Source organism: Eufriesea mexicana, unplaced genomic scaffold, assembly GCF_001483705.2.
Source record: "Eufriesea mexicana isolate 0111107269 unplaced genomic scaffold, ASM148370v2 scaffold11296, whole genome shotgun sequence".
Lineage (NCBI taxonomy): Eukaryota > Metazoa > Arthropoda > Insecta > Hymenoptera > Apidae > Eufriesea > Eufriesea mexicana.
Window position 1 is genome coordinate 12,704 of NW_016918917.1, and position 14,719 is coordinate 27,422.

General features: G+C 41.2%; 1 protein-coding gene across 1 annotated transcript in view; it reads left to right on the top strand.

Annotated features, from left to right (window-relative positions):
• Positions 1–243: 243 nt before the first annotated feature.
• fdl (fused lobes) overlaps positions 244–14,719 on the top strand; it is a 37,551-nt gene continuing 23,075 nt past the window's right edge. The window contains exon 1 of the mRNA XM_017908610.1: positions 244–314. The gene's annotated coding sequence lies outside the window, so the exon portion shown is untranslated. The remainder of the gene's footprint in view (positions 315–14,719) is intronic.

The following is a 14,719-nucleotide window of genomic DNA, read 5'->3' on the forward strand; positions in this document are numbered from 1 at the left end:
GCGCGACGAGGTACGCTTCAGCGGCTTCAGTGTGCCACTGATTGTGAGTAGCGGAGTCGGTGAGCGCGCGCGCGCGTGCGGGCGGCAAATCGTGTGGCTCTTTTTCGTGTTTTTTTCGACATGGCAGGGATATACCGTTATCCATGAACGTTTCTCCGTCTCGATGCCTCCCCTGAAGGTACACGCACCGAAGGGTATTCCCTCTGCACGGCATTGAGATCGATCGGGAAGGGAATCGGTACATGGAAGTTTCCTCGTGGACAGAAGAGAACGCGGATAACGCAAACGGAGAAGCGATCCTGCAGCAAGGTTAGGTAAGTACTCTCGCGATCCGGCACCGCTTTAGTCGCGTGGTACGCCGCGTTTCACGCGTTCCTCCCGCTGCATCGATTTTCGACCGTGTATTCCGGCCGGATTCTTGCCCTGTCAGCCCGTAGTTGGAGTGTTTTCACGGTTTGTTGTGTTCCGTCGCGCGTTGGTCGACCGATGAATGCTCGTCCGTGTGGTATACACGGACAAAGGCGTAACCTATTTACATGTACGCCACCGTATGCTCACACCTACGTGCATAACTTGGCGGGGTACAGGTGAATGGAAAGGACTCCGACGTGTCGTGCGAGAAATTCTCGAAGAAGCGTGACGGTTCAGTGGGACGCGATTGCTTTGCAGGAAGAATTGATCGGCTGGCGTGGCAGCCGGCCGCCACTGACCGGTTCTAATAAATCTTCGGACCCTTTAACTCGAAGAAGCGTGACGGTTCAGTGGGACGCGATTGCTTTGCAGGAAGAATTGATCGGCTGGCGTGGCAGCCGGCCGCCACTGACAGTTTCTAATAAATCTGCGGACCTTTAAAGGTTTAAAGGCTGACACAAATTGATGTTTAAATGCGACGTGATTACCGCTCGTCTCGTCCAACTTTCGCAGAAGATTCCGACTACCTTCGTACACGTATATACACGCAGCCACGTATACGCGCATCGATGCTCTGCTTCTATCTTTTTTCTAGCATTGCGATTCTTTATTTTGCTTCGCCCCAAAACCGTTTATGTACCACTTTAATCTCTGGTAATTGTTATTTTCTCCGCGCCGATACGAGGAATAAAATGCGCAGCTCGCGGAGCGCTTGTTACTTCGTGTTTTCTTTTTTCAACACCAGAGGTCCCGTTACCTTTTAATTAAAATAAAAATCGAGAATACTGACTGTAATTACCGCGTAATTGGCATGAAATTTTTTCTCCGCGAATTTTCGCGCCCCCGATTTTCAATCTCTATATCCAAGTCCCGTTTTTATTCCCTTTTTCTTCCTGTTATTATTTTTTTTATTATTCTCCAGATATATAAGCGAGTTTTTAATTTTTGAATAGCCTGCCACGAGGAAATATTTCGCTGGCGAGGAGTCATATAATATTTCCCGAGCCGCCGACAAAGAGGAGCAGGGAAAAAAGAGAGAAAAAAAAGGGAAAAGGAAAACACGAACGCGCATCAGAAACTCGTTACCTCGAACGAGTCGATGGTTTTTCGTTTTCCTGAAAGAGCGATTCCATTGTGTTCCTGGTCGAAACGAAAATCCGCCAACTCGCGTCCATTGTTAATATTTACGAGGCACGTAATTACACCGGATCGGCCGAATTTCATTTGGCCTGGATTAATATTACCACGCCTGCGTCGAAATTAGAATTCCACTCGTTCGAGTCGATCGTTTCGATATTGCATCCCCGATTTTGCCCGTTTCGAATCTCGCGTGCAACGAAATTGGACCCGGGCACAAAGGCGGGAAAATTTGAAAGAGATAAAAATTTCCGGCTCGCCCGTATTTTAATACTCCCCCGATTTTCCCGACTTTTTCGATTTTTCTTCTCAAACTCGTGAGCCAAGTCGAACCTCGGATGACTGTTAGACATTCACGGCGTGTCGACACGTTTTCACGTGTGCTTTCTTCCTTCTTTATTTTCCATCGTTATTTAATTAATAAAGTCGCGACGCGACACCGGGAAACGATGGTTAATTGGATTTAAACGTGGCAGAAATCTGGGTTAGTTCCAGATTAGAATTAGATTAAAATCGAGTTAGGCCTCTGGGAGGAAGGTTTCGTCTCGTTTCAAGGAAATTTCATTTCGCTAGGATAATTTCGTCGGGTAATCATCGACGCGGTCCTCCGCCATGATGGACTCGAAAATTAAGGCTCGAACGTGCCTGGTCTGACGTTCGGCCATCGTGTCCAACGATGAAAAGTAAAGATCGGAGTGCTGGGTCTAAAGAATTCAGCGATCCGAAGTTGCTGGTATAGCATTTGTGGGTCGTTGACCTAGAATTACTGGTTTTTGGCACGGTAAAGTTCCGAGAACTCGAGTTGGATAGGCTGTGGGCTCTAAAAATGGCGGTTTCACGCTGAGCTTGTTGTGTTACCATTTGCTATTAAGGTTCCTTTAAATCGAACAGGCAGAATGTTCCAACCTGACCCAGATGGTCGAAGTAGAAGGATAAAAATGGTGAATGAAAATGGTACTTTTCGCTGGCATTTGCGGTTCATATCGCGTTTAAACCACGAGTTCTATCGGGGTTATGCAATCCTCCTTTCAATAGGGCCGATTGAAAGGGTTAAAGCGTGCAATTTGCAAGCCGGTGATCGATATATCTTTAGCCCAGGACGTATTTCGTAGGCAGGTCCTTAAGTTTTGTAGGGCAAGCATCAGAATACAGCACAGTCCGTTTAATCGAGTTTCTGGCCAGTCACCCCCCAATTCCATTTACGAAGCAACGCGCCGGGGTTAATTCCCTTTAACAAATTTATCTTTCACAGCAGCGGCCAAACAGCAGTTTCGATATTACTTGTCTAACAATAGGGAGATAAGAAGCGTCCTCGATCTTTACCTAGAAGGTGCATTCTTCGTGACAATCGAGAAGCTCTTTGGAAGAAAAACTTTTTTCTGGTTGGGCTCCCTTCCCGATTGTCGCATTTTAATAGCATATTCGTTATTACAATCATATTTATATCGATGACAAACTTACTACGATTGATCAAGTTATCGATAATTGATAAGAATTTTTAATCGCGAGTTGAAAAATGATAATTTTGGTTGTGGTAAAATCTATATAGACTTTTTATCGATACCACAAGTTTGCAAGCAAAGAGAATTTTAACTTTGAAGAAAGAAATTATTATTTTAATTTTCATTTTCATTTCTATTTTAACTCTCATTTTATTTTGTTACATTATATCATATATGTACCCTTGCATGTCCTGTTATTTTTTATCGTTTTGGTATTATTTTTATTTCATTTCACTCGGCTTGTGAATGATACGTATTAAATGGTCCACAATCCGTTAACCGTCATTTTAGGTTTCTCAGAACATAATTTTGGCAAATAGGTATATCCTTCTTCCAAAGAACTCTTCGATCATTTTACCAGTTATGTTTTCGCAATTTTTTAACGAAATTAGGAACAATATGCTTTTATATAGGTAACATAACTTTCGTCTAACGTATAACAAATAATTTTAGGCATCTCGAGACACAATTTTGGAAAATAGGTGGGTCCTTCTTCCAAAGGACTTTTCAATTATTTTACTACTTACGTTTTCGCAATTTTTTAACGAAATTAGGAACAATGTGCTTTTATATAGGTAATATAACTTTCGTCTAACGTATAACAAATAATTTTAGGCATCTCGAGACACAATTTTGGAAAATAGGTGGGTCCTTCTTCCAAAGGACTCTTCGATTATTTTACCAGTTGCGTTTTCGCTATTTTTCAACGAAATTTGGAACAACGCCTTTTCACATAGATATAACTCCGTGTTGTATAACGCTCCATGGTAGACATCGTATCAGTAGTCGAAGAACGAAGTTGAGTCCAAGTCCTTTCACATTGTTCGAGATATACATGTACAGGGTGGCTCGAGGAACTAGGCCAGACTGGAGTTCCTTTCTCAGTGAATACGAAGGAAATTCGCGAAGGAAAATAGTATAGCTTCTTACGATTATATCTTTCTTCGAAAGATGAGTTCCCATTGAGCACCGTGCAGAGACCTCGGGAAAATGGAACGCACTGGTCGATACGATTTTTCTTATCCAGAAATTCCTCGATAATCCGGCTCGCAACGATTATCGCAACGCCGACGATTACCCGGAATTAGCGAATTATCGCGGATCTAAAAACACGAGTGGAAACCCTTCGCGTGGAATAAACGTGGGATTGATAATCCCGGGATTACCGAATCGTCGGAATCGGTAAACACTCGGCCAATTGTTACAGTTTTCCCTCAGAAATCCCCGAATCTCCATATCCTGAGATCGCTGGTAGGCTCTCCTATTTTCGCGATTACTATAGCATCGAAATTATTAATCCCAGAGACCTCGTGTCTCTGAATTTTCCAGTCTCTGAAATTATAATCTAATAACCTCCATATTCCTGAATTTTCGAGTCTCTGAAATTAGAATCCAATTATCTCCATATCTCCGAACTCGGGGCTTGTCGATGACCGTTTAAATCCCAATCGCGATAGAAAATTCTGTTCAAAAATATAACACCCGCGAAAGGAAATGAAGAATTGCATGAAGGAAATTAAGAAGCGAAAATTCAACGACTTTCGACAGTCTCTGGTGATATGACGACAGAAGGAAAGCTAAGAAATGGAAGATACGTATATCATGGCGCCACATAAGTGCAAGAATATTCCCCATTTATGTGGCGCGATGAAAGAAATTATGAAGCAAAAATTCGACGACTTTCGATAGACTTTGGCAATATGGCGACAAGAGGAAAGCTACTTAAAGGAAAATACGTATAGTCTCACGCCACATAAGTGCAAGAATATTCTCCACTTATGCGATGCGATGCTATGTATTTTCCTTTCCCTAGCTTTCTTCCTGTCGCCATATCGCCAGAGACTATCGAAAGTCGTCGAATTTTAGCTTCTTAATTTCTTTCATCGTGCTACATAAGTGCAGAAATATTCCTTACTCATGCGACGCGATGCTATATGTATTTTCCGTATCTTAGCTTTCTTCCTGTCGCCATATCGCCAGAGATTATCGAAAGTCGTCGAATTTTCGTTTCTTAATTTCTTTCATCGTGCTACATAAATGCAAAAATATTCCCCACTAAGGTAACGCGATGTTACATGTATTCTTTTTATCCTAGCTTTCTTCCTGTCGCCATATCGCCAGAGACTATCGAAAGTCGTCGAATTTTCGTTTCTTAATTTCTTTCATCGCGCCTCATAAGTGCAAGAAGAATATTTCCCACATATGCGATGCAATGCTATGTATTTTCCTTTCCCTAGCTTTCTTCCTGTCGCCATATCGCCAGAGACTATCGAAAGTCGTCGAATTTTAGCTTCTTAATTTCTTTCATCGCGCCTTATAAGTGCAAAAATATTCCCTCCTTATGCGACGCGATGCTATATGTATTTTCCGTATCTTAGCTTTCTTCCTGTCGCCATATCGCCAGAGATTATCGAAAGTCGTCGAATTTTCGTTTCTTAATTTCTTCCATCGCGCCACATAAGTGGGGAATATTGTCGCACTTATGTGGCGCGTTCCCATAATTGTCCTCGACCACCCACACACGTAAAACGATTCTGCAGACGCACAAGGAAGCTGCTTCGCGATGAGTTGCACAATTAATAACGTCGTTCAAGGTTTCGGGGGCAATGAAATCGAGCGCGATATCGGAAGAACGTACTTGGCCGGATTTATTGAACGCGTGCGTGCACGATAAAGTCTTCGACGTAGAAACTTGGTTAATAGTGGCGATAATAGTGGACGATGAGCTACGTTGTTTATCGGTTATGCAACTGACGGGAAACCCGATAGCTCCTGTACGTGCAATAACTCTCCCTTTTATTCGCCAGGGAAAGGGTCGGCGGGGTGCGCGAAGGGTGAAGGGCAGAAAATGTGTCGGGAAATGTAGAATTTCGAGCGAATTTTAGGAATGTTTTATTCAACCATCGCGCGAGTTTGCACTACGCGTTATGAAATCGTGGAAAGTGAACGAGTCGCATCGGAATATTCGATATTAGCAGCCTTTGGACTGCTTTTGTGTGCGATTTATCGATGGAACGGAGCGAAGGATCATCATTGTTCGGGCAGCGAAAGAATCGCCATTAATGACTGGCCATGGCTCGTGACTATCATCGTTCATTGACGAGCAGTAATGTAACGCGATAAGTAACGGTGTTCGAAGATAATACGAGCGTTATCGAGAAAACGAAGATCTAGTACCCTATAAACTCCAGGCTCGTACCCCGCGATTTATATTTTTCTCGAATTAATCGTGACGATCACCTTATCTCGGTTCCCTCTCGAGACGAAGTAAATAGCAGGAAAAATGTGTAGTCATCTCGATAAAGCGCCTTTCCAGTCATTTTTAATCATGCTGAATTGCATAAGACGTAGGAATGTTCTCATCTTCCCCTATCGGCCATTTGGTAAATTATTTGTTTCGAATGTCGCTCGTTTATACAAAGGGTAAAGTGTATCTTCGCGTGATAAGTTCGTGCCAGTGGTAAATCAAATTTGACGAAGCTTTAATGGCCATAAATTGCGTGTTTTTTAATTTGCGTCTGATTTATCGAGCAATAATTACTCCCCTGACAGTTTCTCTTCGTTTCCTCATTTTTCTCCCCAATTTTTCTCTCTTTCCTCTGTCTCTCCTATTAAAATTCGAATACCCGAATTATCGATTACTCTCGAATATCGCGTTTCATCGTTGTTACGTAGAAATTCGCTGCGGTGCGGACTAGTTGCGCGAAAATCGAACAAGCCGAAACTTTCGACCGATATTTAATTTATTTGCCGATAATCGATCGACGAGGCCACTTGTTCGTAATTCGTGTTATTAAACCTCGGCCATTTTGCCAGCAGCGTCGCTTGAGAATGAAAAATAAATTATTAATAATAGCTCACGAGCTTGCAGCGTCTGATCGATGCTTTGTTATTAGATAACTGGCCTTGCAGCTGCCTAATGTGCTTCTCCGTAAATGTAGATCGTCGACAGATCGTCGAATAGATCGCGAATTTATCTTTCCAACAGACCCATCGTCTCGTGAAACTTTAACGCGTCTGGGGCAGTGTTTAATTTTGCATCGATTCGTAATTTATCATCGCGATCCACGTAGATCGTTCTTCCTCAAATTTCTCTCTCCGATCGGAATTTCATTCCGGGATCTTCGAAATGCGTAGAAAAATCTTTTAATTAAACCGAGGAATAAATAGATTTATCTTGGCGGCAATTTATTATTCGATAAAGCAGTCAGATCGTTGCAGTTTATCTCTGGGAAAAAGAGCACGACGAAATTTCGATTAATCCCGAAATACGCTCGGCCACGCAGATAAAACGATGTTATACATACGAGCTAATAATCATCGAAGACGCCGCGGGCTGGAAAGTGGAATAAAATTATCGGGAAAGCTACGAATTTTTGCTCCTTTTTCCAATTTGACGAGAGACGAGGAATTGGATTTCGAGGTCGCGATCAGGAATCTTCTCGCCGACTCGTGGAATCGTTCTTCCGATTTCACAGATTTATCGCGAGCACGCTTTTGTTCTGGCATTAAAATAATTACAACGCGATTCTTTGTTAGCCGCTTTCACCGTTTCGAGGGCACACGCGACGAGGAAACGGCCCAAGACGATCCTGTGCCATTGTCTTCTCCGCTGGTACTTTCGTGGATCGGTTATTTGTTCAAGCAACTCGCCTATCTGAACCGAAATGGAACGAGTTTCTTATCCGAGTCGCGAGCAGAACGCCCCGTTACGCAGACGAATCTTGATTCGTTTCGCTCCCTTTGCGTCCACCTTCTTCCTAAACTTCCAAAATATTCAACGGCATTCTTGCTACAAGATTTTACCATTTTACCCCGTAATTGAAGTACAAGATCTTCGATTTTCAAGTTTGCCCTGTGATTCCATTACGAAGAATTACGCATCGAGGAATTAATTTCAGTTAACGTCATATATGTGTTCCATTCAAGATAAAATTGGGCAAGGATTTTAAAAATTCTTCAAATTTTGCACAATTCTGCTTTGACTCGCGTGAGATATAATTATGGTCGCGTAATTGGTATAGCGACGAGATATCGACGAGTTGGAAGGATTAATTTATATTCCTTAGGATGAAGGATTCGTACGACGAAACTGAATTCCCCTTTCCCGCAAAAAGCTGGAAACGGTATAAACCGGTAATATTTCTCGCGTCTCATAGTCCGTTCTAAAATGAAAGCCAAGGATCAAAAAGCACCCGCGAGAAATCGTAATTCCACGTTCTCCGCGCGTGAAGATTTATTTGCCTTGCTGGGAAGCAAAATACACGGTGTACCGAGAGAGACGCAGAAATTCGATTCCTCCAGATCTCTGTTGCCCGGGGTAAACAGGCCGATTCCAGAACGCGTGGCGAACTTTTCCACTGGAATTTTGCAGGATTAACGAAGTCGTGACAAGATCCGTGGAAGACTGGGTCTTTGACCGGAGCGAAGTCCATCGTCGCGATCCAGAGATTTAACGCGCTTGTGACGGATCGAAGCCGATGGCTTGGACGATATTTAACGTTGAAATGGACTTAGGGGGACGAGGAGCGGACTTGACGCGCTTCGAAAGCGGCAGAGGGTAACGTAAAGTGGAAGTTGCACCCTGTGGACGCAGCGTTGACCGAAAATATCCTATTAACCACGCGGAGATGCACGGGGAAAGGGAGGAACGGGGGTGAACGGGATGGAAGTCTTTGAAAAGCTAGCCGGTCTTCTCCGGTTCGCTGTTTAAGCCCAAAATCCGGTGACGTTGTAAAACAGGCGATTATCCTGTCGACGAGCGGTCGACGCGGATAATAAGTCGGACAGTGGCACCATTGAAGCAAGGCCAATTAATCGAAACATATTACTATCCTGTTTAGAACGAGTTAAATGACCGCGAACCGGCTGTCTCCCAATTGACTCTGGTACCTGGTCATCGAATGTTTTATTTCGACCCCTTGCGTTGCGATTTAATTGTGGGAAATTGCTGGATTAAATAGTAATCTAGTTTTCATTCGATCGTAAAAAATTCGTGGATTAAAAAAGTACCTAATTTTTATTTTATCTTTGTTATATTTAATCGTGAGAAAGTGGTGGATTAAAGAAATGCCTAATTTTTATTTTATTTTTATCATATTAAATCATGAATAAGTGGTGGATTAAAGAAACGCCTAATTTTTATTTTATTTTTATTATATTATTTAATCGTGAAAAAATGGTGGATTAAAAAAGTGCCTAATTTTTATTTTATTCCTATTGTGTTTGATGCTGAAAAATTGGTGGATTAAGAAGAAACCTAATTTTTATTTAATCATGAAAAATTGGTGGATTGAAAAAGCAGATAAATATAATTGACCTTTAATAAATTAATAATTTTCTCTTCTCCTCGAATAAATTAGCCTCGATAAAACTATAAAAGATTTTATACTTGTACGAGTCTTGATCGTATTAAAATGTGTTTAATAATATGTATAATTTTAGTCGCATAATGAATATATTATAATTCATTTGCACGTTGTGTGGTAAGAAAAATGTACAGCGTCATTATGGTGCAAGAGATTAACGAGTTTTTCGTACGTTTGTTTGTTGGTGTACGTGTTTGTTCATTAAACGTGTGTTAGGTATATAATAGTCATTAACACTGGAAGTAATGATCTAATGAAGTAACGTGTGTTTAACCCCTTAATTATCAGTCATAAATACGGAGTACAGGGTGAAAGATGCCACCGTCATTTTCATATCTACGATTTCGCGAATAAATTTCCTACCATTTTATTATTTACCCTCTTCGAATTTAAATTGTACGGAATGCAATTTAATTGTGCATTTGCACCGTATTTAAACAGAGGAGGAAGATATTTAATTAATAGTCTGAACGCACATAAGTGGAGTTAATACACGAACGAGGCAATTCCGTTTAAGTATTACTAATTTGCATAATCATAAGCCTGTATCGATAAAAACCTCCTCTAATTTGATCAAAAATAAAAATGGCGGAACGAAAAAATTCGAAACCCTGGTAATTTCATAGCTGGAATCTTCTGATTCGAGTTCCTTAGCTTCAAATGAATCCTGTGCGAAACTTCGTCGCTTATTTCCGACACGAGGTATCAAGGGAATTTCAAATAGGAATATTTCGAGTTTCTTAGCAGACACGTAGATATGAAATAAAAGTAGAAAAAGGAGAGAAATCTCGCGGTTTTCCCTCTCTGTAAATTGTAGAAATTAAGACAAACCTTGAATCGGTTACCGTATTCTTTATACGAGATAATTTTCAAAAGAAAATTGCTATTCGATCATTGTAGAAATAACTTATGGCTTAAAAAGCCGAACAAATCGAAGCTTATGTCTCTACTCGATCACACTCGACACATTACACGTTAGTTTCTCCATACTACACGATTTCTTTATTACTATTATTATTATACTTTGTGTCCGCACTTCTTGTTCCTTTTTTATTTCCCAGTAATTTCGACATTCAGCAAGAATATTACACCGCTATGCGTTAAAGAGTGTAAAAAATATTCGACATATTTTCTTCGAAATATTAACTTCCCTCGATAACCATATTCCAGTCGACTTAACGTATTAACACGTTGACTGTCATGATGGTCACCATCATCGATTTCTGTATCATAACGATCGATCATCGATTTACCGTGGATGCAGTAATCGCATCGGGGTTGCGTAAACTCAACGGTTTTTGAACCTTCGTATCGATAATAGGTTACAGAACACGCATTACCACTTGCGACGATTTAATTGGGAAACAAAAGAACTCGAAATTCGAACTAAAAAAGCTCGAACTCGGAGCGACTTTCAGCACGTGAAATTCAAGTACGATCGTGATGGCTTAACACGTTGACTGCCATGGTGGTCACCAGTGACCGGCGTTGGTTTCCTCAGTAGGGTTATGGTGGTCACGAGTGTCCATCGATAATAATTTTTTAAATTTATATTTGTTATATTCTAAAAATATTTGAAAATTAAACAATGTAAATAAATAAAGAATTTTAAATAGAAGAGATTAATAATTTTCATCTTTTTTTTCTTTGCCATATTGTTTAATAATTCATCATTATTTTCTAAGAATAATGGAAATTTTATCGCGGCCCCCTGAGCATACTATATAAAAAGTGCATGGCAGTCAAAGTGTCAACCCTGTGCCACGTCCAGTCGCCATTTAACAATATTCTAAAGATCATTGTTCATATATCAGTGTATTAAATTCGAAATAATTCAACGACGTCGTGGAATATCGAAGTAAAATAACATAGCTTGAAAAAATATCCATTTCATCGCAGAAAATCTTTGAATCGTCATCTTTCTGTAACGAAAAAGTCGTCGAGTGCAAGAGGTTAATAATCCAATGTCTCGAATGATCCGATGCGTTCGATTTGTTCCAGCTATTCAGATTTCTTCCAAGTATCCTGATATTTTCGAACCCCTTACTGACAATTCGGATCCTTGGTCCTATTCAACCAATTTTATTCAACCTTTTCCCCCAGAAGTTTCGTGCATCGCTGAAAGTTTTCAAACGCTGTTCTTTTTGCAAATTTCGATAAGCAAATATAAATATTGAACCTCTTATTTGTGATAAGATACAAGTGATATAAAAGCGTTGGTGAAATAATAAAGAAATCTGATTGGAAATACGGAATTTGTATAATATTAAACGTCGATTTTACCAAGGATACTTAAATATCGCATTGTTTTGTATTAGTTTATGTTAATATTTAATTGAGAAATTTTTAACAGTCGTTCTTCTACTTCTTCGAGTATTATCAAGCATTTATCAAATATTTACATTCGCGTTTGACGAGTTCCATACTCGTTATCAGATTTCTTTCTATAATTCCATCAATGCGTCGCCGACACCTGTGTTATATTACAGGTGTAGCAATTATTTTCGGACTTTCCAGCCCAACACGCGTGTTTTATTTGGCAGCAGTTTTCTCGCACGCAGGCGTTCAAATATTTCCGTAAGCAAATGTATATCCTCTCAACATTGACATTTCTTTTCGGAGCGTGTTTGGACAGGGATTCGAATTCACATCTGTTAGGTTTACACGGCTACTGGTTATAATTATTCGGAGGGCAGAAATTCTATACCTTACTCCTCCACGAGAACTGAGAAAGGATCTACCGCTGTCAATTCACGAGATTCTTTGCTGAAACTGTGAACGTTCCAACGTTCGCCATAGTAATCGAATCTGAAAGAATTTTTGATACAAAAATTCGGGACAAAGAAGAATTTCGAATAGGACGAATATACGGGTATAAAGATAGGTAGAAATAGAGATTATACCGCGTGTCGTGAAAATAGAATTTTTAAATTTTTCGTAGTTTTAGCGAAAAACAAAGGGGAAGACAAATGGAAGACATTTAGCAAATAATCAGCAAAATGGTGAATTATGGTCATTGTCCAACGACTTTCGAAGTTGTTCGGCTAATTACGAAAACTTGTTATTTTTCGAGATAAGGATCGATAGCATAGCGTTCTCACAGAATTTTGATCGGTCAATTAGTAAATGAAATCGTAGACATGGACGAGGCGTTGCTAATTACGAGAAACGAAACATGGGAATAAAACGATGAATCGATAAAGAGAACCCCTTATTCTATCGCGAGGAGTAGAGATAAACTGGAATAATTGTAGGCTTTGCTCGAGCAATTAATCGGTATTCCTGGAATAATTAAAATCGAAAGAAGGAAACGAAGAGGAAGGTTTGCATCAGTTGCAACGACGATGTACGCACATGTATGCTCTTACAAGTAGCTTCGAGAGATAAATTCACTTATCGCGTGATGACACTGAAAGGAGTGAAGGATTACCGCAAAGACGACGGTCATTAGTTTCGTGCTAATTTTGCATACTTGTAATAGATAACGCTGTTTATCTCGAATGCGACGTATTCGTATCTCGACACTGCACGTTTCGGAGTTCATTAAATATATGTGCAACAACTATCGCGAAAACATTTGAAAATTAGCTTGTTGCTGCGTAATCAATTAAGGGGAGAATTGACAAGTCGCAATTATGGCGAATCATTTATACGCGTCGATAAGACGCCCGATAATTCGTTCGAGTAGTTTTACGCAAAGTAGCTTTAGCGCGCCATTTTTGAATTCTAAGTAAACGTGTGATTCCTCTTTCCGTGTCCCTAATTTTGCAATGTTTCCTTTTTTATCTTTGAGAACGTGAAAAGATATAGAGGGTACATCGCTTCGCCTCGTGTTTTTCTTCTTTTATCAGACGAATGTTTTCGAAAGCGCGTTATCATCGAGATATCGAACAGACGTTCATCTTGTCAGCTGTTAGCTTCTTGATAAAACGAAGCAAAGTTTCGGGAGAGTGATACGTATCTCTGATTTTCATGCGAATTACTTCGAGGCCTCGTGGTTGTCGATAGACGAATTGTTCATCAGACACCGCGAATTTAACCCTTTGGTCTACAACCACGTGTGAGGCTCGTGGTCAGGTTTTCGAGCCAAAGCTGATTATCACGAGCCTGGCCCGTGGTACATCGGTCGGGTCGAAACTGACTATCACGAGTCTGGCACGTGGTACATCGGCCGGGCCAAGTGTTAACACCACGTGTCACGCCCGTGGTTTGCCGATGTGCCCCGCGTAAGTCGTGTGCAATTGGTACAACCTAAGACAGATTTGCCGAGTCGTGGAATGGCTTGTGGGCTCGGCACAGTTCTGTTTACGTTTTGGTCCCGCGCTGTGGAATCTTAAATAGTAGAGCAAGGGGTTAAATCATTTTTAGTCCTCCTCGATTATTCCCCATTTTCTCCGATTTTCCAACGTTAGTCGATGCTTCGTTCCAAGTATTCTAGACATTTTCGTCGCAGGAAAGAGAGGTATTTTTTCACTGGTAGTTTCGAGGACTCGCAGCAGACGCGCTAAGTAGCACGCAGATGAATTCGCGACACTCGATCAGCTCCGCAAACGACCATAAACGAAGGCGTAATTCAGGCCCGCCTAAAGTGGTCTTTAAGCTGATCAACGATATAGTAGAGGATCAGTAAAGTGGCCTTCGTCAGCTGAAGGATAAGATCATCGATTTCTTGCGCTGTCCCAGCCGATGGAAGGTTTAATGAACAACGATCACGATCCATCGAACGAATTTCGTTCATTCCGTCTCTTTATTTACACGAATTTACAGGCTCGCGACGAATTCGAGCGTGGCACCGTTTTCCGGATATATACCCGAGACCACGGTTTCGCTTTGCAGACACTCGCGTTGTGCTTTCCTCGCATTTAATCGGGGCAGGCTTACACGCTACGCGAAACCCCGCGAAAATTGCAATTTCTAGAGGGAACGGAACGAAACGATCGTACTTGGAATATCCTTCCTTCGGATTATCGTTTTCACGTCCGAGACGTCAAGCGTACATCGATATTCGTCTAATGGCGAAGATTCACGGCACAAATCTCATCCGGAGGGATCGAAGATCGATCGACATCCAAAGTCGAATATCCCAAACCTCCGAGTCGCTGCATCGTGTTTCATTTTGCGGAAATTCGACGGAAGATCCACGTAGTCCTTCCCGGTCTTATTCCTCGGGCAAACTTCTTCCGAGATCAGAGACACAGAGCAGGAACTCGCTCTCTAAACAGAGCTTCATCCTAGTCCTCTACGTTCCACGAATTCACGGTCTTCCTTGAATCGTAGTTACACCGGTCGGAGGAGCTTCTT